At 40.1% G+C, this 23,380-nt stretch overlaps 1 long non-coding RNA gene across 1 annotated transcript; it reads right to left on the reverse strand.

Annotated features, from left to right (window-relative positions):
- Positions 1–2,878: 2,878 nt before the first annotated feature.
- LOC120740554 lies at positions 2,879–20,886 on the reverse strand. Its single transcript, XR_005697404.1, has 2 exons — positions 20,814–20,886; positions 2,879–3,974 (listed from the first exon to the last, which is right to left on the reverse strand). It is a non-coding gene; the product is annotated as an uncharacterized LOC120740554 (long non-coding RNA).
- Between the last annotated feature and the right edge of the window lie 2,494 nt (positions 20,887–23,380).

The raw sequence follows: 23,380 nt of genomic DNA on the forward strand, positions 1-23,380 counted from the left end.
AAGAACTGTGTACATATCATCATCATCATCGTTTATTTATATAGCACTTTAAAAACACACAAGGCTGACCAAAGTGCTGAACAACAGAAACATAATAGATACCATAAGAATAATAAATACGATAAAATAATAAACATAGCGAAAACAATAAAATACAAGTCAGTCAACCACTGAATCAAAAGCCAGTGAATAAAAATGCGTTTTCAATCTGGATTTAAAAACCATCACTGATGTCGATTGCCCAATGTGAAGAGGAAGATTATTCCAAAGCTTAGATAGACATAACACAGGTTGTATGTAAATTTCAATTCAATTACATTCTATTTATATAGCACTGAATCACAACAATAAGGCACTTTATATTAGAATCTCCTGAGAACCGAGAAAAAAAAAGAATCTTTATATTGAACTTTTTGTGATTTCCTTCCTTTTTGGAGGCCACCCAAAAAGGACACATGAGATATTAATGGAAAGCCCATTATGTCCTCTATTTATTATATCAGTACAAGTCAAAAGATATAGACCAAAAACAAATGTCCATTATAGAGGGCATAAATGAATAGGGTGGTTCTGAAGGGGATAAGGTAAAGACCCTACAATAATACAGAGAAAATTCCAACAATCAGGTGACCCCCTATGAGCAAGCACTTGGCAACAGTAGGAAAGGAAAACATCCTTTTATTAGGAAAAACCTCCAGCAGAACTAGGCTCAGGGAGGAGGGGCAGCTGGTGCGACTGGTTGGAAATGAGAGGAAGAAGAAAAGACAAAGGCCCACTGTGGAAGAGAGCTAGAAATTAATAATAACTCATGATTAACTTAAAGAGTGGTGTATAAACAAATGGAGAGTGAAAAGAGCTGAGTGAAGAAGAAAGCCTCGCTGCATCATGAGAATCCCCCAGAAGCCTAGGCCTATTGCAGCAGAACTAGGGAGGAGTTACTGCAGCGTACTGCAACTTCTGAATGTGTGTCTATTTCACGTTTTGGAGAGGCAAAGCATAAAATGGACACGGTAGACTGGGGTGTCTGTTACACGCTTTGACATGATATTGGGTTGTGTGTGCTGTGTGAAAACAAAAAACTGATGAAAAGTTCCTAGTCTGATTCTCCTGCTTTTGTTTTGATGTTTTCGTTGTTGTTCTACATCAAAGAAAATGGTGAAAAGGAAAGATTTTAGCTGTTACTCAACCATTGTAACATATTTGTCACTGATGACAACAAATATTTCTGGCACAACTTCACTTCCAAGGTGCATGGAAAGACAAAGATCTGAATGTTAAACTGTTTGCTATTTTGCAATGACCCTGATGAAGGCCACAAGCCGAAACACGTTGGTCATTTAATAAGGTTGTTTCCTATAAGTGTCGCTGGAGTCTTCATGTCAACATATTTGTCAGTGCAAGATTTAGAAAGCAGAATATCAAGACTGCATTCAACCCTGGAAACATCCTTTTACAATATAAAGCAAAAACTCTGATGACATAATTACCTGTCGGCTGACCAAATCACAGCAATTTTTCTTATCGTTAATAGAAGGTAACTTGCCACACACTGTAATGCTTATGTTGATTTCTCTCTCTCTTTTTTTTAGTCATTTTCCCTCAGCAGTGCATTAACAATGCACCACACACAAACAAAACAATCTGTTCAATATGGTGTGCCATGTTTTCCCTTGTCATCAGAGTACCAAGTCCAAATAGCAAACAAGACCTCTCTGTTGTGGCTCATTAGTATTTCAGGTGGTCAGGTCATCAGACTGTGTTTGTGCTGTTTATCCACCAGACTTGTTTCATCAACATCTGGGACCTTTTAACAGAATAATGGCCATCTGGCTCATGGCTGATCACAAACAATAAGTACCTGTCTTTGGATTTTATAGGCCCTGCTGGAAGTGACAACATTGGTCAATTTTAATTGTATTGACTTGAAGTACACTGTTGACAGCAAAGCAAGGATCCACAAATAATCTGAAGACAAATCTCACTATGTCTGGCAAGTGTTCTAGAAGCTGGATGCCAAAGGTATGAGTGTGCCAAAGGAAAAAAAAAAGTATTTAACACCTGTTACAGAATTAACATTGCAATGTTTGGTAAGAACAAACAATGAACAGACCTGGTGACTTTCAGTAAAGTGTGTCTGCATCTGAAAAACAGTATAGTGTCACACAAAAGTAACTATTACACCTTAGTCAGAACTACTAAAGCCAAACAAAGATTATTTCCACCTGCAGTCATTTATCTTAGGCAGTAAGGCTCTGTTCTGATGGACTTTCCTATGCATGCCTGTAAAGCTTGAAATGCAGAGACCAGCAATCATTGGTGACAACAATGTGACAATTATTCAGTCAGATACAGAATAAAACAGAGGAGCTGGAGTGGAGATGGCTTACAAATTGGCCAAAGCAACTTAAAGAGTATGCCCTGTATGAGAGCAATTAGATGTCAATACACAATACACTGCTGGAACAAATGCTGTGAGGCCCATAAGTCAACGTATTCCTAATGCTGGTCTCAAGCTGAGATAAAGCTTGGTCAGTCTTGGAAGGAGTACTTTGGGGAGTTCAATGTAGAAAATGAAAGAAAGGTGGGCAGGTGGACGTCGGAAAGGACTAAGGGTTAAGATTTTCATTGGAAGTGACCAGGATGGACAAGACTACAAATCAGCATACCAGAGGTCCAGCTCTACAGGTACAATACAACTTTCGCCACGAGGGGGCAGTGTTTTACCAGGGGGATCTGACACACACAAGACAAAAACTATAAATTTTCAAAACATGTTAATTTTCAGGAATGTTACGATCCAATGTTGTCAGTGTTTTGTTTTAATGCGTGACTCCTCCCACCAGAGGATGGCTGTGGGTTTTTTCCCCTTTCTCTTTTAGGAGTTGGACACCTGGGCGTGCCTTCTGAGTAGTTGGGTGGAGTCTCTTCCTGTCCTTGGATTGGATAATTGGATAATCACCTCCAGTATTTAGCTACCAGATGACAGCCACCCCCCTCTCTACTAGCCTCCACCATCCAACAAATAGCATGAGCTTTTGATTCGTTTTTTTTGATAGAGTGTCTGTGCCCAGTGATTTGCAAGTATAACCGTGTGTGTGTGTGTGTGTGTGTGTGTATGTGTCGGGTGTTGGTATCTTATTTTTGTAAATAGCTGTAAATAGATTTGTAAAGTAGCAATTGAGTATTTTGTTCACCTTGTATAAATTATTCACTGCAGCAGCCTAGTAGGCATGAGAAGCCATTTTTGTTGATTAAGTTTTCTCCTGTTTTTCATGTAAAAAGTTAGGTAAGTGAATTGTCTTTTGTTTGGTTGTCATTTTGTGTAGGAAAGCATAGGGACTATTAGGGAGTTTTGTTTGTTATTTTTGGCACTGGTCACTGCTGAAGCAAATAAATGGCTGCTTAGCATTTTAGAAGATACTATTGTTTGGGTTCTTGTTTTGGTGGAGCGGGAGTGGGCCAGTTTTTTTGTTGCGTTTCAAGACACGTCTAGACAAAGAACGTAACAGGAATTTCAGACCAAAGATAAAATCTGTTCTACAGTTTATTAAAAAATAAAGGTTATAACGATCACAACACCTGACGCATTTAAATAATGTAATTGTGGCATGTGGAAAACAGAAAGAGATACGTGAGGATGCTCTTCGTGGAATACAGCTCAGCCTTAAACACCATAAACCCACACATCCTCACCACCAAACTGGACCACCCCTGACACCTGCTCCTAGATCAAAGATTTCCTCAATTAGTAAGACTCAGCTCCCACCTCTCCCCCCCGAATGTCACTCAGCACCGGATCCCACCAAGGCTGCGTTCTCAGCCCCCTACTGTACACCCTGTACACATATAAGTGTACACTAACCCACCCATCCACTATGGTTGGGCTCATCTCTGATAGAGATGAGAAAGCATACAGGGTGGTGGTAGAGAACTTGTCCGGCTGATGTTCAGAAAATAACCTGAAGCTGAACATCCTTAAAACAAAAGAACGCATAATGGACTTCAGGAGGCTCCCTTCTCATTATAAATGGGCAACAGGTGGAATTTGTCTTCACCTTCAGGTTTCTGGGCACTCGCATCTCTGCTGATCTCACCTGGACCCACAACACAAACGCCCTGGTACAGAAGGCTGAGCAGCGGCTTGACTTCCTCTGTGTCCTGAGGAAGAATAACCAGGAAGGTGCTGCTGGCATTCTACCATTCCTTGGTAGAGTCCGTGCTCTCCTACTGCCTCAGGTCAATCAGATCCCACACCTCAGGATGCACTACGAGCTTCTTCCCCCGGGCTATTCGGACTGTTAACAAACACTATCCCCTGACACTCAACTCCTGTCCACTCACCTTACTCTATACTCAGAACAACTCTCTTTGCACTGTTTCCAAGCACTTCGCTCACCATCGTGTGTCTTTCTCTTGTTTTATATATATTCCATATATATTCCTCTAGTTTGTATTTCTTCCTCTAGACTGTATATATCTCTTCTGTTTGATATTTATTCCTTGATGTCTTTACTATTTATATCTGTTTTACTCCTGTACAGTTGGCGTGGAGCACCTATAATTTCATTGTACATGTATAATGACAATACAGGGCTGTTGTATTCTATTTTATTTTATTATCACAGGAAAAGTTAAAAATTAATTTTGGATAATTTGTGGTTTTAGTTATGCTAAAATAAACACAAAACTCACTCTGAAAGAGACTGAACAGGTCATTGCCCCCATTTTAAAACCAACGTCATTCTTGGCTCCAACAAAATAAGACATGCGCACCTCTTCTCCTCACTCCAGAGGCTTGTCTGATTTTGCTCGTCTTTCCCAAGTTTATTTGTTGGTAATAACACTTTCCACTTTGGACTGCTCAGTTCAGCTACAGTTTCCCCACTGCTCTCCACACCTGGTACTCCTTGGAGTCAAACACACTCTCCCCCGTGACCTGCTCATCCCTGCAATAATTATTCACTTTTATCTTTTTACAGTCCCCTGTTTATTTATTTAACAATCACAAGTAGCCTGGTCGGCCTCGTGTTACAGTAGCCATCATATCAAAGTTTGCTTAAACAATGTGTGTTGCTAGGCAACCCCTCATACTGTAAATGTTGAGTACAGCATTTATACTGGTTTCTTTTTATCCTGCACAGGCAAAAATTCACTATATGTTGAAATAACCCAATTTAGGAAAAGTCATGAAATATGAGATGATGGGGTTACATGATTTGTCAAGAGTTCAAATTAATTCCTTTGCCATTCTAGTGTTAAAGCATGATCTAAATCAACTCTCCCTGTGACAACTTTAAATTAATAATACATGAATAAAATCATTGGTCCATTAAATGTTAAAATTTTCATTTCATTTCATTTTTTTTACACTAGCTAAAAAATTTTATTTCTCTATAATATATAATAATCATTATAATGAAGTGGGAATTTAATAATACTAAATTCAATTTATATACCAACATTAAAAAAAACAAAGTTACAAAGTGCTCCACAAGTTAGGAAACAAAAAACAAATAACACTTAAGAGATAAAAGTGGAAAAATAATAGGTCTAGGTCCTTCTCCCACACAAATTTTATTCAGAATGCATCTTTTCCTGCACCTAATAGCCTTGTTGTCCTTCTGACAAGCTGGCACTGGGATTGATATGTCAGGAGTTGCAGAGAAGAGCTTAAGCAATGATTGCTGTTCAAGCCTCAGTGCTCCACTCAATAATATTCTTTTCACAGCTCCTGAGTACGCTCATTGTTTTCTTAAGCTTTTTCCAATGGCCTTGTAGTGATGCGGCACCTATTGTGCAGTTTCATCACCAAGAGAGGAACTGAAAGCAAATTAAGGACAGCAGTATCAGCATGAAAGATTATTCTGTATACAACTAAACTGAATACACCCCTGTGCAACATCGCTAAAATGTTAAATATTCCAGGAACTGTATTTTTAAGCCAAAGAATTGGGTATTTAATCTTATGTGTAATCACATGTGATTACATGTATGATCACATTGGCTACACTGAAGATGCAGGTCCCACAGTACAACCTCGTAAAGATAAGTGAGTCCAGCCTCGCTGACGTTCCATTGTTTGTAGTAATGGCTACCCCTGAAATCCCATTGGTTAATTGCTCACTACCAACACAAGTTCAGTCATTGCAGCACTGCACTCACTAACAACTACTCCAACTACCAAGAGGTCAAAGTGTGACTCTATAAGACGAATGTTTGTTCTTGGTCTGAACAGTGAGGCTAATGGAGAAGTGCCCTAAATCTGCATCATCTAATGGCCAGCATGGGGAAGTCAAAAACACTCTTCTAGTTAAGTAGAAGATCTGTGAACTTAAATACAACATGTATTTCATTTGCTTGTCATGTGATTCCGTTCATGTGATTGGCTGGCTCTCAGTTAACAGGAGGGTCATGTGACACACACAAACCTGCCTACTCACTCACACAGGTGCAGTTGGCAGTTGTTATGTCTGTAAGCAGAGGTTGATGACTTAACTCGAAATTTAATTACAAAAATGTTGTGTCTTTATTACCAGTTACTGACATACTTTTTTTAGACATTTTAACCTTCTACACTTTGTAGGCTTAATTAAAATAAAGAGGATTCTAATAAGTACATACAGGATTGCTGTGGAACTAAAACTGTTAAATATTTGTAGCAGGAATAATCCATGTAACACTGATGGGAACAGTTTTGAGGAGTATGCAGTTTTAGTGAAATATTTTCATATTTTGCAAAAACTACTTTTACTGAAGAGAAGAATCTAATTTTCATTCACCACAAAACACTAATTATACATAACTCAGAAAAAGGTTGCTGGCAATCTGGTGAAGTGTTAAGTCTTATAATTACATATTTTCCATTACCTAAATGCCAATGAATGATAAAAGAATTCCTGAAGTTTAGTTATAGCTAATTTCATTTTATTTTCCGTGACCCCATCTGTCCGTCCCTACAAAAACAATTCTGTAGGCACATCTGTTCTTTTGTTTCCTAATGTTTTGCAATCCTCCCTTTACTTGTGATGACAGATTGGATCCTCCTGGGCACGTATTATGCCCCTCTGTCATGGATCTGTGGAGAGATGTTCTGCCATTCTTCAGACATGATTGTTTTCAGCTGCTCATTATAGAAAGTTTTCAGTTTTAAAACATCTTTCAATGGACTGAAGCCATGGTACACTTTTTTTAGAAGAGAAAGTATTATTGTGTGATTGCTTTAGTCTGTTTTTGATCATTTTCATGTTTTTTGAAATATTCACGTGTCATGATGTGTGTGGAGTTTGGATCCAAAACCCAGACTCTGAAACAAATATATACACTAAAATGAGATGAGATGAGAGATGAGCAGAGATGGGCAGTAACGTGCCCATAATCCGATTGTAATCCGATTACTTTTTTCAGGTAACGAGTAAAGTAAGGGATTACTATTGCAAAAACGGTAATTAGATTACCGTTACTTTCCTGTAGGAACGCTGCGTTACTAAAACCGTGATTTTTTTTTTGCCAGAATGTCTCATGACAGTGACGTAAGCGAGTGCGACGTTCGTGACAACAGCTGTGTGCAGATCAACAACGGACAATATATCGAGTGCGGGAGAGAGTATGAGCGTGCACCGTTTAAAGCGTGGAAGTACTGACCTTACTTTAAGTTTGATTCCATAAAAAGTGACAAAAACATTAGTGTCCGTTGTGCGTGGGAAGAGAACTTCTTTTTACAGCGAAAAAAACCCCCTAAACTTCCAAGCAAGCACCGAGTGCGCAACCACGTAATGGGAAACTCACAGAGAAACTCGCAGATTCTTCCACTGACCGCTGCGGCACACCTGCACCAGGGTAAACCTCCGCCTACCCTACTCCTGCTTTACAGGTGAAAATAGAGCAAAAGGACCGCTAGTCTTTGACTTTATTTATTTTCTGCTGTGTTTTACTTGCATCTATTTGAAAGAGTGAGTGTAAACACAAAAAAAAAAAAAATTATGTGCTGGAATGTGCAGAAAAAAGGTTTAAATATTAAACAAATTTCTTCCAGTCAGAGAATGTTGCATATAATTAAATTTTTGCTTGATGCATAAAGTTAAAAGATTAAAACTAATAAAACAAGTTTTAAAAAGGGACTTTTCCATTTGATTACATTTTGTATGATGGATTATGTAGAAAAAGTAGAATTGGGTTGACAGATCTATTGCTTTATCACCTATTCAGGTTGTAAATCGTGTTTTTAAAAAGTAACTAAGTAACTAAGTAATTAATTACTTTTGAAAATAAGTAATCAGTAAAGTAACTGGATTACTTTTTTGGGGGAAGTAATCAGTAATTAGTTACTGATTACTTTTTTCAAGTAACTTGACCAACACTGGAGATGAGATAGCCTTTATTTGTCAGTTGCAGGTCTTTTGCCCACAACCGAGATGACAGACCTTGCCGGCCGTACATACAATACACAAACATCACATTGGGGAGACAGGTCAGGCTAGGTAGCGAGGAAAAAAAATATCGAAATGTGTAACACAGAAGGATAATACAGGAATGCACAGATATCAACACACCATAGCGCAATAAACACAGACAGCAACATGGGAAAGAGTTCCAGTGTGTACATCTGATCTGGGACCGCTGCAATCTTTCAACTGCGCCTCCAACTGACCCGATGTCCACATCAGAGGGGAGGTAAGCGTTGGAGGTGGCGTTGGATCCGGGGTAGGGAGGGTGATGCGTCAGTGAGTGCTTATCACTATCAATATATGTATGTGTTTGCGTGTCCATAGTTCAGCTGAGACAGTGTCCTTCGCCCTGCCAGGCTAAGTAAACAGTCTTCCAGCCAACCCAGGTGGCCTTGCATGGAATGGGAAGGAACAGACTAAACACAGTCGTTATCAGGGTGTTTTGTTCAGCTCCGGCCTTGCAGCTGGCGCCAAAGGGGTATCCGCATAAGTGATGGTATTTTTTACTTTAGTGCGAACAGCTCATATGAATTTCAACGCAGTTCTACAGTCCAACACTGGTCTCTCAATCTCCCGTTGGAGAGCCGCGAGCTTCGCCATACTTGCATTCTGTGATGTTGTCATTTCTTGTGCTCAAGGAGCCAATTTCTGAGAACTCACGGCAGTGTGCTTCCCCGAGATGTCATCCAATTTGCGCCCAGAGATGTTATTCCGGGCTAGCCCTTCCGAGATGTATCCAGTCTGGAGTCAGAGATCTTATTCTGAGTATTCACAGCAGCCGTAAAACCACCTTTATTCAGGTGAGCTGGTACGTCGAGATGACAGAGGAAACCCGAATCAAACAAACCAAACAGGAATGGACAGAGAGATCACACTTACAGATAAGTGTGATCTGGCCGCATGGCCAGCGGCTGAGACGAATCAGTTCTGGTGGGCGGCCACATGGCCAGCAGTGGTGCTGGAGTCGATCTGGTCGGCAGCCAGGTGGCCAGCAGTGGCCACTTAGCAGGTCCGGAGGCCGGCCACGAGGAAGACGGTGGTGGCCGCTTAGCAGGTCCGGAGGCTGGCCTTGTGGAAGCGTGGAAGAGGGGCAGGGCCAGCAGGTGCAGAAACCTCTGGCTGAGGAGAGAGAGAGCTCACAACAGCCTAAAGAAAAACAAACCAATAGATATCTATCTGATATCCTCATGTTATTGTTCCTGGATCAACATAATAACATTTGTCCAGGATCAACAGTGCATCTGACCAATCACATTGTTTTGATGTCATAGCTTTGGAAAAAACCTGCTGATGTCCACTCAGTAAAAACTCCAAAAAAAGGGGGTGATTAAGGTCAGGGTTAGGGTTGGCGATTAGGCTGTGATTGTGGTTAGGCTTTGGGTTATGGGGCTATAGTTAGTGGTAAAGTTAGGGTTATGGGGGGTAGGTTTATGGTTTAGTGTGTGTTGTATATATTTAACTACATATATTTACAAAATAATGGCAGTCTACAGCATAGAGGTTGTTTTTTTCCCCGTGCCTATTTCGTGCATTTTATTCTTTTATGCCATTTTTTTTTTTCATTTTACAGTTCCAATTCTAGTTCATGTAAATTTGTTCTGCAGTGTGGCAACTTGGTCTGCATGCTTGTAAATCAGCCAGCTGCATAGCATTACAACAATTCTGTTTTGCTTCACAAAGCAGAATTGTGTCTCGTACAATTTTGCTGCTGAGTGCTTGGAAAGATGACTAGTCAAATAAATTGGCCACATCACTGAATTACTGCCTGAAAGACTCACAGAAGGAGCTCCATGCTGCATGTGAGAAGGCCTTTCATTTGGGACAGATTGTTGCTCTTTTCCTGTTTAAAATAGTTATTACCATTCAGTTCCATCAGAATTAGTGTGGTGTTGTTGTTATACCTACCTCTATCTACACTGTGTTGACAGTACAATATTCTGAAGTTACACAGATGTATCAGGTAAAATGGTATGATGCGGATGAGTGGCTTCCTTCCTCCCTGACTGGCTTGACTGACGTTTTAGATTTCATTTGCTCCTAAATGACAGCTGGCTGCCTGATTGACTGCCTCAAACATTAACTAGGGGGATTCATTGATTGACATTTGACTGCTTAGTTTAACTGATGGATGGATATAGAAATATACATGACTGTGGATATGTCTCACTTTTTCATACATATAATGTATTTGATAGTCACAAGCTTTGTGACAAATGTATGCAGGGATTTCATTTTCGATTTATTTCTTTACACTGGAAGGATTTCTCTTTACTTTTGTAATGTTGTTATGGCCCTATGAGCCTTTGTAAAGTTTTTGGATATTAGAAGGATATTGGAATACCTCTTTAAACAGTACCTTTCTGCCTATTTTAAACTCTATATTTCTATTCTTGGACTCCATCAGAAGTATTTTTGAGTTATTCAAAATTCAACTTCATCTGTCTTTACCATATATCAAATTTCGTTTGAACTGGTGTCTGTAAAAAGCAGTTTTAGCTTCTCTATCTACCCTTCTTCTCCATCTTTCTTCTTATTGGCTATCCCTAACGGCTGGGTGGGGCTGCTGTGTGACTTTGATGACAATATTATAACTTCTGTGACGATCCTTGTGACAACAGAGTACCAAAATAGAGAGAGTGGTGTTAGAAATATAGTTTTAGATTTTTCCTAATCACTGGTTTGTGTAACTGGTTTGTTACACAATATTGTAAAGCTAAAGGCAGCTGCTTGTGTTAGAAGAAACACACAAAATCAAAGTGTCACTTAATAAGAAATAGTCCCTCAATCTGACAAGAGTCACCAGTGGGAGCAAATGATAACTCCAGTGCTGCATTCCAGACACCTTGGAACTCGGATGGCATTAAAAGTGAGGAAAAACTAAAAGTACTATATAAGAACCAGTCTATTTACCATTTCACATGGCATCCACCATGTTTCACCATATTTTGATCAGAGCTTGGAGTACTAAGTTAAAAGCTAATGCTAGCTAGCTTGGTTTAGCAAGTTGTAGCCTGACATTAATGTGAGAAATCTGTTTTTCTCATAACTGTGAAAATGTTGAAGTTTGACTTTTTTTTTTTCCATTAAAAAGTTTTCAAATACTCTTCTGCACTTTTTTAATGCTATAAAGTTAGACATTTTAACAAGGTACCTAGGGACTGACTTGATTTTTGCAGTCCCCAAGAACAATTACAGTTTTACAGATTCGTTTTTGTGTGTGTGTGTGTGTGTGTGTGTGGGGGGGGGTCATGTTAGAAGCTATCCATGTGTACGAGGTGGTGGTAAAATTTAAATCATTTTTTATTTTTAGGACTACATTCACAATCATAAAAAGAGTCACAGATGGCATGCCACAATGTTAACATTTGGACTAGAAACTTACAATGGAATCTATTCTTTTTTTGCTTTTGTGAAGAACATATGAATGCAGCACAATTCACTGTGACCTTCTGTGTATTGCTTGCATTTTTCAGTTAGAACCACCAGTGTCTGGCTCACCTTGGAGTGTACAAAGCAATCTTTCCAAACCAATCCAATTAATTCTTTTGTGTCTCAGTGAGAGAAATCAATGGTACAAAAGGAACAGCATGCAATTCAAAGAATAATTTATTTAAATAAAGTGCTGCCTGCAGCTACAGCCCTTGTGAAAGAGGGGTGTGCAACTGCAGCACAGACTATGAGCTTGTAGTTTCAGACAGAGCCAAGTGATCACCTATTAACCTAATGTTAATAAGGCGTCATTTAAATGTCTGCCAAGCATTCATCGTAGTTTATTGGATGATTTTTGGACTGGAGCTACACACATCTTCTTCTTTGCATTTGACTCTCAGGAAACTCAGAAATGTTTTCCTGTAAAAAAACAAAACAAAACTGTGTCTCAGTTCAAAGCCTATTATGTTGGGTACAACAAAGCATTATTGTTCAGCAAAAGTACTTCACTTTTAAAGGAAAACACACATTTGAGGCAACAACCACACAAGAGTATTCTGAACTGCAGCATGGAGACACACACACAATGCACTGAAGCTTGGTATCAGTCAGATGACCACAACTCTGGGTCATTTAGATGCTGGGTTTTTTTTTTGGTTTTGTTTTGTTTTTTTCATAGATGTGAAGCACACACATATACATGCACACAAACACCGGAACACACACAATCCCCCACAGAGCAGAATGTTTTGTCCTGCTCTGGTGGTTTTACTCCGTGTGTGTGCATGTGTGTGTGTGTGTTGGATAGAAGTTACTGTAGTGCAGCCAGATGCTGCTCTAAGAACTGACAAGCACATCCTAACCCCTGAGACACGTTAACACAGACACACACATAAACACCAGACAGCACGAGAGACTTCAAAAAATTGAAGAGGGAGAAAGGTTTATAAGAGGAAGCTGACAGCTGTCTCGTACACACACCAGTCTCACCCATCCCAAAGGAAAGTGCAATTTATACACCATTTCCTAACCCCCTCGAAGGGAAAGTATCATTTTCCACTGCATAATAAACAGGAGAGTGCAGGAGAGAAGGTAATAACATTTATTGAATAGAACTCCCATCGCTGCTGGATGAGCTTGGCTGTTTCAAGCACACACTCCCACACACACACAAACACACTAGTCTGGCTATATTTGTGGAGTACTGGGAAAGAACAATTCGAGTGTCCGGTGAATACAGCACGTTATATTTACACATGAACACATATGTTGCTTTCAGATGAACGTATGATCTCAGCAAGAAAACCCAACAGCACTGAGTGCTGCATGCCACATACTGAGAGAAATCAGTAACCACATCGAATTGTAAATGTCACAGTGTAATTGATTTTTTTTTTGTTGGGGGGGGGTTGATGCCAATCAAGATGAGTGAAATCATTGTTACAATGCCCAAGCTGCTTGTAAGGTAAGCTACTACAAACTCATGCATGGTTGATTCATTGTGTAGCTGAAATGAACTGACTGTGAAGGAAAATAATATTGCCATCATACAGGGAGTGCAGAATTATTAGGCAAATGAGTATTTTGTCCACATCATCCTCTTCATGCATGTTGTCCTACTCCAAGCTGTATAGGCTCGAAAGCCTACTACCAATTAAGCATATTAGGTGATGTGCATCTCTGTAATGAGAAGGGGTGTGGTCTAATGACATCAACGCCCTATATCAGGTGTGCATAATTATTAGGCAACGTCCTTTCCTTTGGCAAAATGGGTCAAAAGAAGGACTTGACAGGCTCAGAAAAGTCAAAAATAGTGAGATATCTTGCAGAGGGATGCAGCAGTCTCAAAATTGCAAAGCTTCTGAAGCGTGATCATCGAACTATCAAGCGTTTCATTCAAAATAGTCAACAGGGTCGCAAGAAGCGTGTGGAAAAACCAAGGTGCCAAATAACTGCCCATGAACTGAGAAAAGTCAAGCGTGCAGCTGCCAAGATGCCACTTGCCACCAGTTTGGCCATATTTCAGAGCTGCAACATCACTGGAGTGCCCAAAAGCACAAGGTGTGCAATACTCAGAGACATGGCCAAGGTAAGAAAGGCTGAAAGATGACCACCACTGAACAAGACACACAAGCGGAAACGTCAAGACTGGGCCAAGAAATATCTCAAGACTGGTTTTTCTAAGGTTTTATGGACTGATGAAATGAGAGTGAGTCTTGATGGGCCAGATGGATGGGCCCGTGGCTGGATTGGTAAAGGGCAGAGAGCTCCAGTCCCACTCAGACGCCAGCAAGGTCTATCAATATTAGTCAGTCTGAATCCTCTTAAGGTCCTCTTAAAAAAAAGAAAAGGCTTTTGATTACTTTAATTTGAGTCAATTTTATTTTATTTACATAGCACAGAATCCCAAAACAGTCCCCCTCAAGGCACTTTGTATTGCAATTGTAATCCAGCAATAATTGAGAAATGCAAAATTTTGAATTTCTCACATATAGGCATAGAATTAGAGATTAGTAATTGGGGTTAGGGTTTGAACTAAGGATACCTCAACCTCAAAGGAGTAAATGGTCATTAAAATTCAGCAACCTCTTAACGCCACTCTCCACTGCTAAGTTTTTGGTGCTTCTGACTTCATCTTCATTCAATGAATGTGGCAGTAGAACTGAGACTGATGGAACTGTAATTTGTTTGCAGGCATTTGGTCTTTAAGAATTGGAGAAATTAAAAAATAAATGAATAAAAACAAAAACCTTCTGGAACAGTCAGAGGTCCATCAAAAGTTCACCTTCCTGTCATGTTCGGGTCAAATCAGACCAATTTACAAATTAAAAAACTCATAAATATTGTGTTTTACATCCGATTGCCTCGAGGCCTTATTACATCCTCCACACTATGCACTTGAACATATAAAAGTAATGAGCACTTCCTTCGTTGAATTTTGAGTGTTTTAATCAACTTTGTTACAGATGTGGTGTTCCCGGTCATAGAAAATGAATGGGAATCCACCCCCCACTCCTCCTTTGGCCTCTGACCCCCTGATTGTCACTGTATGACAAAATGAAAGAACAACTTTTATGACCTACTGAACAACCCACTGAATGTCCTACTGAATGACCACTGAACGACCCATTGACCCACCAACTGAACTGAATTTGGTGGTGAAAAATGTTTCTTATGTTAATTTAAGAGCTGTTAAAACTGACTGATCAATTTTGACTGGGAACACTAAAGTAAGGGGGAGTGGGGGTGAGCACAACCTGAGGAAGGAGATGAGAGTTGAAGCCACGAGACTGAAAGCAGATGAAAATATCAAAAATCTTTTATTTTAACTTAAGGCAAGAACAGAAAGCAGTGCACTGAGGCAGCAGGAAAACAATATCCCAACAGACAACCAGAAGGAAACAAAGGTACAGAGCCAAAAGCAAACACAATGGAACAATAGGAAACAGGAAGGAGATTAGCTGACCTGACAAAGACCCAATTCCAATCCAACTTTACGGTGTTCATGTAATGATTTACAATGAAAATTATGTTAATCATATGTGATGCAGCATGGAAAAACACTGATCTCAGCCAAAAACATCCAAGCAATGACCCAATTAAAAACAACTGACTTTTGCACTGTCCAGGGTTTTTTTATTTTTTATTTTATTTCAAATTCCGTGTCTGCAATATCTCTCAAAGCCGTACCTGAAAATGTAGTGCCTGACACATAAGCTACAAATAAACAATTCACATCCAGCATAAATCTTGGCTATCAAGGGAAAGTGTAGCCATACCCCCCTGGGAATACGATCTCAGCAGTCAGCCAGTGAAATTTACCCCCTTAGTGATCCTTTCTGTTTTGAGCCTGCGGCAATAGATTGTAGATTGTGACTGATGAACAATTTCTTGTAAACCTGTTATTATCAGAAATTTAGTCAAAGGTAAATGTAAATTTTGGCCTAGTTAAATGCTTAAAATTAAAGTTTTAGATCTCTTCCTGTCCACCACCAACAACAAAACACCAATGGAGGGAATATGTTAGCTAGGTTGTTAAAAACCGGAGGTACTGTATGCATTTAAAGGTTAAATTAGAAAGACAGATAACAATCTCTGCAGTTCCAGTTTGAAAAATTGTTTCAGATCTGGCTGAAAATAAATGACTTGATCACTACAAACGAGTTGATGCCTTAATGTTAAGTGCCACAATTGAGTCAGTCTGCTCAAGCTGATATACATGTGCATTCATAAACTGACAGATGAATATTAAAAAGCCACTTTTCTTTTTTTATCCTCTTAAGCCCTTGGTTCATTTCCCCTGCCTCTGCTTCATTAAAATGAAGTGGTTAATGAAGTTTTTGTGGCCTTGTGCCATTTGAGAGCAGGTGGTTAGGGGGTGCTGAGCAACTTCACACTGGGTCAAGGACACAGGCCCCATGATTTAAATTGGAACCAGGAGGCGAAATGCCATAAGGTGCCAGGAAACCAAGCCATCACTTGGCAATGTAATGTAAATCAATAATAGCATTGGTGTAAGAAACAGGGGGGATCGTGAAAACACACTCAGCTATATTATTCCAATAGCCAAAAAACTGATTTTCCACAATTGTTCTTCCACTAACTTATTTTTGTGTATATATTAAAAAATGGAAAGTGCTGGAAACAGCATGGAGCTGTGAAATGAGCTATCTATCTATCTATCGATCGATATATATATATATATCGATCGATAGATATATAGATATATATATCTATATATATCTATATATCTATATATATCTGCACAAAGGAGCTGTGATGCAAACACTATGAAGAGAAAGGCTTACATAACTCAAGCTACAGGGTGCCTTTCTGTTTTCCCGAAGAAAATTACTGTTTAACATGATGGAGAATGGCTGTACTTACTCTTGTTTACTTATTGCATTCTAACCAGCAAAATCAAAATCAGCATGTAGAGCATCAGCCAAAACGTTTTTAGTCATTGTCACAGTCACCCTAAGAAAACACTATGGTTAGAGACCACAGCGTGACCAAAATGATTGAAACCATGTACAGTGAACTTGTGATCTACTTTCCTTTAAAAATTGTTGCTTCAAAGAGGCAGATTTACAGCTACTTGCAATCAGTTGTCATCTTAAAAGTGGATTTGGTGCATAACGATGGTAATAAAAAAAGCAATAAGAAGGAGTCAGTCTGCCAACTTGATCCCTTTGAATTGCAACCTGATAGCAGTCATATGCAATCTGTTTGCAATAACATGGTAAAAATGCAAAACCACAGGAATGTCAACCAGCTGATCAAGAAGAATTCAAGTTTAAAGCATTTTAGCATTGGCTTCATTTGTACTCATCATCTCATCTGTATTAGCTAGTGCTGACTAGTCTACAGTTGTTGAGAGGGTTTTTTTTTTTTGCCAGGCATGCTCTTGGACAATATACAGTGTAATTGGAGTACAGCTTACTTATATTTCAGCACACTAGCATACATACATGCTTTCACTCCTCATTCCACAGAATAAAATAGCAAATATAAAAGTAAAATACACATAAAATACAGTTCTACTAAAAATAATAAAGGGAAATTATATTTGTCGGTAGATAATGGCAGTCATAGTGTGAGAAATATTGAATATCATACCAAGTTATGCTAGTGTTTTGTAGTATGAAGTAATGCTACATTTGACAGCATTGTGGGAACATTGTAGTGAATATTACACAGGAATTGGTGTGTGTGTGTGTGTGTGTGTGTGTGTGTGTGTGTGTGCAGCACTCCATCGCTCTCCTTCTTGGTCAAAGAGTCCTTACACAGCCTGGAGGTGTGTTTGGGGTCATTGTCCTGTTGAAAAATAAATGATGGGCCAACTAACTGCGCAAACTGGATGGGATTACATGTCGCTGCAGGATGCTGTGGTAGCCATGCTGATTCAGTGTGCCTTCAATTTTGAATAAATCCCACCAGCAAAGCTCCCCCACACCATCACACCTTCTCCTCCATGCTTCATGGTGGGAACCATCCATGCAGAAACCGTCCGTTCACCTTTTCTGCATCACACAAAGACACGACGGCTGGAACCAAAGATCTCATATTTGGACTCATCAGACCAAAGCACAGATTTCCACCGGTCTAATGTCCATCCCTAGTGTTTCTTGGCGCAAACAAATCTCTTCTGTTTGTTGTTTTCCTTAGTCGTGGTTTCTTAGCAGCTATTTGACCATAAAGGCCTGATTCACGCAGTCTCCTCTGAACAGTTGATGTAGAGATGTGTCTGCTACTTGAACTCTGTGTTGCATTTATCTGGGCTCTAACCTGAGGTGCTGTTAACTTGTGATTTCTGAGGCTGGTGACTCGGATGAATTTATCCTCAGCAGCAGAGGTGACTCTTGGTATTCCTTTCCTGGGGTGGTCCTCATGTGAGACAGTTTTGTAGTAGCTCTTGATGGTTTTTGAGACTGCACTTGAGAACACATTCAAAGTTTTAGTGATTTTCTGGACTGACTGACCTTCAGTTCTTAAAGTAATGATGGGTTTTGGTTTCTCTTATTTAGCTGAATAGTTTTTGCCTTAATATGAATTCTAAACAAATAGGGCTCCTGCTGTGTACCAACCTGACTTCTTTCACATTCTGCCCCATTAAGAAGGCAAAAATATCCACAAATGAACCCTGACAAGGCACACCTGTCAAGGGAAAACCATTGACGACATCATGAGGCTCACTGAGAGAAAGCCAAGGGTTTGCAGCACTGTCAACAAAGCCAAGGGTGGTTACTTTGCGAAATCTAAATTATAAAATATATTTAGATTTCTTTTTCAATTTTTTCTTTGCTACATAATCATCTTCCATTTAGCTTCATATATTTGATGTCTTGAGTATGTATCTACAATGTAGAAAGTAGTAAAAATAAAGAAAATCCATTAAATGAAAAGGTGTGTCCAAACATTTGACTGATTTTCTGTGTGTGTGTGTGTGTGTGTGTGTGTGTGTGTCTGTGTGTGTGTATGATTATATCCTACATCAATTGTTTTTCCAAGTTAAGATGCAATCAAATGAATCAAACAAATGTTTGCAATAAATTTAATTTACACCTGGAAAATTACTGAAACGTTGAAAACTGTCTTATTTTGCACCTGATGTGTGTGTGTGATAGTCACTGATATTTATGTTTATTTATTTGGAATGCGCAGGGGAAATGTTATCAGAAGAGTGCACAATTCTCATGGCTGGATGACTCAAAGCTGTAAGTGCATTGTCAAAAATTTGGCTCTGTTCCTTATTCAGTGCTTCTGCTTAACCCAACACCTTTCTGCTCTGCAGTAAATCTGGGATTTTAATATTTTAGAGACCAGGGAGAATCTTTTTTTTTTTATTATTTCAGGTTTCACAATCCCCAGTTCTGAAGAAAAACATCTGTTTTCACACTGTCTCAGGTCTTATTTTATCTAACACAAAAAAAACCCATAATGATCTAATATATTAAAGTAAAAGTAAAAGCTACCTTCTATAAACAATGGTATTAATAAAAACTTAGAAGAGAAAACATAAAAGCTCATTGCAAACGAATATGGTTGCAAATGCAATATCTTATATTCACATTTTTGTGTTTTAACTACAAGTCATACCTTAACAACATATTCATACAGCACTTTGTTCTATGCCTTTAATTACCTCATATCTTGAATAAAATTGAAGATGATGGTGCATACAGTTGTATGCAGCAGCACAGTGCTCAGTGCACCTTTTTGTGTTCTTTATCCCTTTTCTTTGCATCTTCATGCAACACGTTCATCGATTTCACTTGTCAGGAACTGACAGACATTGGCCTGAACCTGGACTTTACTTGGGAGTGGACTGACACTATCCCACCTGAAAGACTATGGGCCTTCCATGGGTTATTGTCGGAAACAGTAGGCAATTCAGACGGTGCAGGGAGAGGAAGCAAAAGTGGGAATGCAGAGCTGGGTATCGCGTCCAAGTGCGAAAACATCCATCTTCCTCAACAATTCCAGATAACCCACAAACAAAACAGAGGAGCTACAATCTGGGATTTACTACAACCAGGAGTGTTATCTAGTGATTGTAACTGAATCCTGGCTCCATCCAAACATCCCCGATCCTCAGTGGAGTTACCAAGCCGGACATTTCACCGCCAGGACTGCAACAAAGACTCTGGACGCTGGACCATGTGTACAGTAACATCAGAGGGCTTTCTCACCAACAACAACCCCCACCAGGTGTGGAGAGGCAGAACCCTTCAAGCCCCAATAGCAGCGTCTAACTCACAGAGGAGCTCAACACCTTCTTTGCTCGGTTTGAGGCCACCCCTCCCCCCATACCACCTGTGCCCAACTGGCAGGCTCGGTAGGCTGTTACCCTCTGTCTAAGGCTTCCTGGATCATTCCCATTCCCTACAAAACTGGTATAGGCAGCCTCAACAGACATGAGGGCTATAGGTCTGTAGTCCTGAAGTTTTTCAAGTGGCTAGTGTCTCAGCACATCAGAGAATGTCTACCAAAACTCTCTTGAGCCCCACCAGTTTGTTATAGAGCAAATTGGTCCACGTAGGATGCCATCACCATCACCCTTTGCAGAGTGCAGGGAGAGCGACCTGAGAATGCTCTTTGTTTACTATAGCTCAGCATTCAACATCATAACCCCACACATCTTCACCAACAAACTAGATCACCTACAGATCCCCAGTGACACCTGCTCCTAATCAAAGACTTCCTAACCAACCGGCCTCAATCAGTTCGACTCGTCCTCAACTCCCCCCCTATAGTCACTCAGCACCGGATCTCCATAGGGATGTAATTCTCTGTACACCTATGACTCCACAGCAATCCACCTAACCAACATCATCGTCAAGTATGCTGATGACACCACTATGGTTGGGCTCATCTCTGATGGAAATAAGAAAGCATACAGGGTGGAGGTAGAGAACTTGTACCTTAAAACAAAAGAACTCATAATGGACATCAGGAGGCACAGACAGGTCCACTCCTCTCTCATTATAAATGGACAACTGTTGAAATTTGTCTCCACCTTCAGGTTTCTGGGCACCCACATGTCCACTGATCTCACCTGGACCCACAACACAAACACCCTGATAAAGATGGCGGCTGCACTTCCTCCATGTCCAGAGGAAGAAAAATCTGGACCGGAAGGTGCTGCTGGCTTTCTACCATTCCTCAGTAGAGAGTGTGCTCTCCTACTGCTTGGGTGTTTGGTAAGCAGGGTCCACTATTGAGAACAGGAAGGCTGCACAGAGGGTAATTAACACTGCCCAAAAAAATCATTCACTGCCCTCTGCCACCCCTGGAGGCCATCACCAGGAAATCCCTTGTACCCCGCCCGCCACCTGTTTGACCTGCTGCCCTCTGGTTAGCACCTCAGGTCAATCAGATCCCACACCTCCAACAAAGGTGAAACAATATCCCCCCACACTCCACCCCTGCCCACTCTCTTCACTAACCTGAGCCATGGTCTCAGTACTGACATATGGACATATGACATATACTCAGAACAAGTCCTTTGGCGCTGCTTCCAAACACTTGGTTCGCCAATATGTGCATTTCTCTTGTTTTGTATATATTCCTCTAGTTTGTATATATTTCTCTTGATTGTATATATTTCTCCTGTTTTTTCATTCCTGCTGTCTTACTATTTCTATTTTTATTCCTGCATAGTTGGTGTGGGGCACCCATAATTTCAATGTATATGTACAGGGTGGGCCATTTATATGGATACACCGTAATAAAATGGGAATGGTTGGTGATATTAAAGTCCTGTTTGTGGCACATTAGTATATGTGAGGGGGAAACTCCTCAAGATGGGTTGTGACCATGGTGGCCATTTAGAAGTCAGCCATCTTGGATACAACTTTTGTTTTTTCAATAGGAAGAGGGCCATGTGACACATCAAACTTATTGGTAATGTCACAAGAAACACAATGGTGTGCTTGGTTTCAACGTAACTTTATTCTTTCATGAGTTATTTACAAGTTTCTCTTTGTTCACTGCCATTGACATGTCGAAGAGGTTAACACGTGACGAGCAGATAGAAATTGTGTTGATATCTGGTGAACGCAGTAAGTGGGTCATTGCAGCAGATTTCAATGCAAGACACCCTACGAGACCACCCATGTCCCATGTTACAGTTAGCAAACTGCTTGCTAAGTTTCGTGAAACTGGTTCAGTGTTGGATTTGCCAAAATGTGGACGCAAGAAAACTGTCACTAATGAAGAAACATCAGTGGCTGTCCTAGCTTCATTCAGCAAGAGCCCACAACGTAGCACTCGCCGCATGTCACTGGAGAGTGGCATTAGTCGAACATCCCTTCGGCGGATATTAGCTACTCACAAATGGCACCCTTACAAACTCCAGCTATGCAGCATTTCAACGAGGATGACCCAGATCGGCGCACAGAATTTGCAGATGGGCAAAACAAAAATTGGAACAGGACCCTCAGTTCATGCAGAAGATTTTGTTCAGTGATGAGAAACTTTTATGTGAATGGTGAAGTTAGCAAACAAAACCACCGCTACTGGTCTGACACTAACCCACATTGGATGGATCCCTACAAGACTGTTGGAACAACAAAAGTGATGGTTTGGTGTAGTATATGGGGTACAACGATAGTGGGTCCATTCTTCATCAATGGAAACCTCAAGGCCACTGGATATTTGAAATTGCTACATGATGATGTGTTTCCCTCTTTATGCACTGAAGCTGGCACGTTCCCTGAGTTTTTCAAGCAAGATGGTGCACCACCATCAGGGCTCTAGACTAACTTTTTGCCATGGTTGCACTGGTGCGCCTAAAAATAAAATTTAGGCGCACCAGCACAAAATTTAGGCGTACAAGCACAAAAGTTATGCGTACCCAAATTTTTTAACTGCATTACTTAACACCGCAGTTTTACATGTTCACGTTTTTTTGATTTGTAAATGATTAACTAACAACCTTTCAAAATGATTAACTTGACACCCCCTTTGCTGCCCAAATTAACAGCAGCTCCATCAGCCCCCATAGCAATGATTTTATCCAACCAGTTACTGCACTGGTCCCCAAGAGCAGCAAATGCTTTCTTTGAGGCAGCATAAATTCCTAAACAAATTTAAAAAAATACCATTTACTTATCAGATCAAGAGTTTACAATGCAGTCTTTTTCAGTTTGAGTTTCTATATTCATGTATTATTGCTATGTTTGATTTTCAATGGTAAGAATATGCTAGATATGGTTAATTCAGTAACACGACATAATGTTATTAATCATATACATAGGCTACGTGACATGACATGGCTTACCTTGGGCATGGGCATGCTGGACCTCAATGTGTCCAATCAGTATATTCGCTGGTCTTCCTTTTTGCAAGATACGAGCATACACAATGACACATTCTTTTGTGGCGATGTCTGTGTCTCCATCGATCAGGAAGGCCATGTATGTACTGTTCGCAATTTCCACTGACGTCTTTTTTTTCAGTGTGTCAGCGATTACGCCTATAAACTGGGCGCACGCAACATCATT

Source organism: Simochromis diagramma, unplaced genomic scaffold, assembly GCF_900408965.1.
Source record: "Simochromis diagramma unplaced genomic scaffold, fSimDia1.1 OVJJ01000433.1, whole genome shotgun sequence".
Classification (NCBI taxonomy): domain Eukaryota; kingdom Metazoa; phylum Chordata; class Actinopteri; order Cichliformes; family Cichlidae; genus Simochromis; species Simochromis diagramma.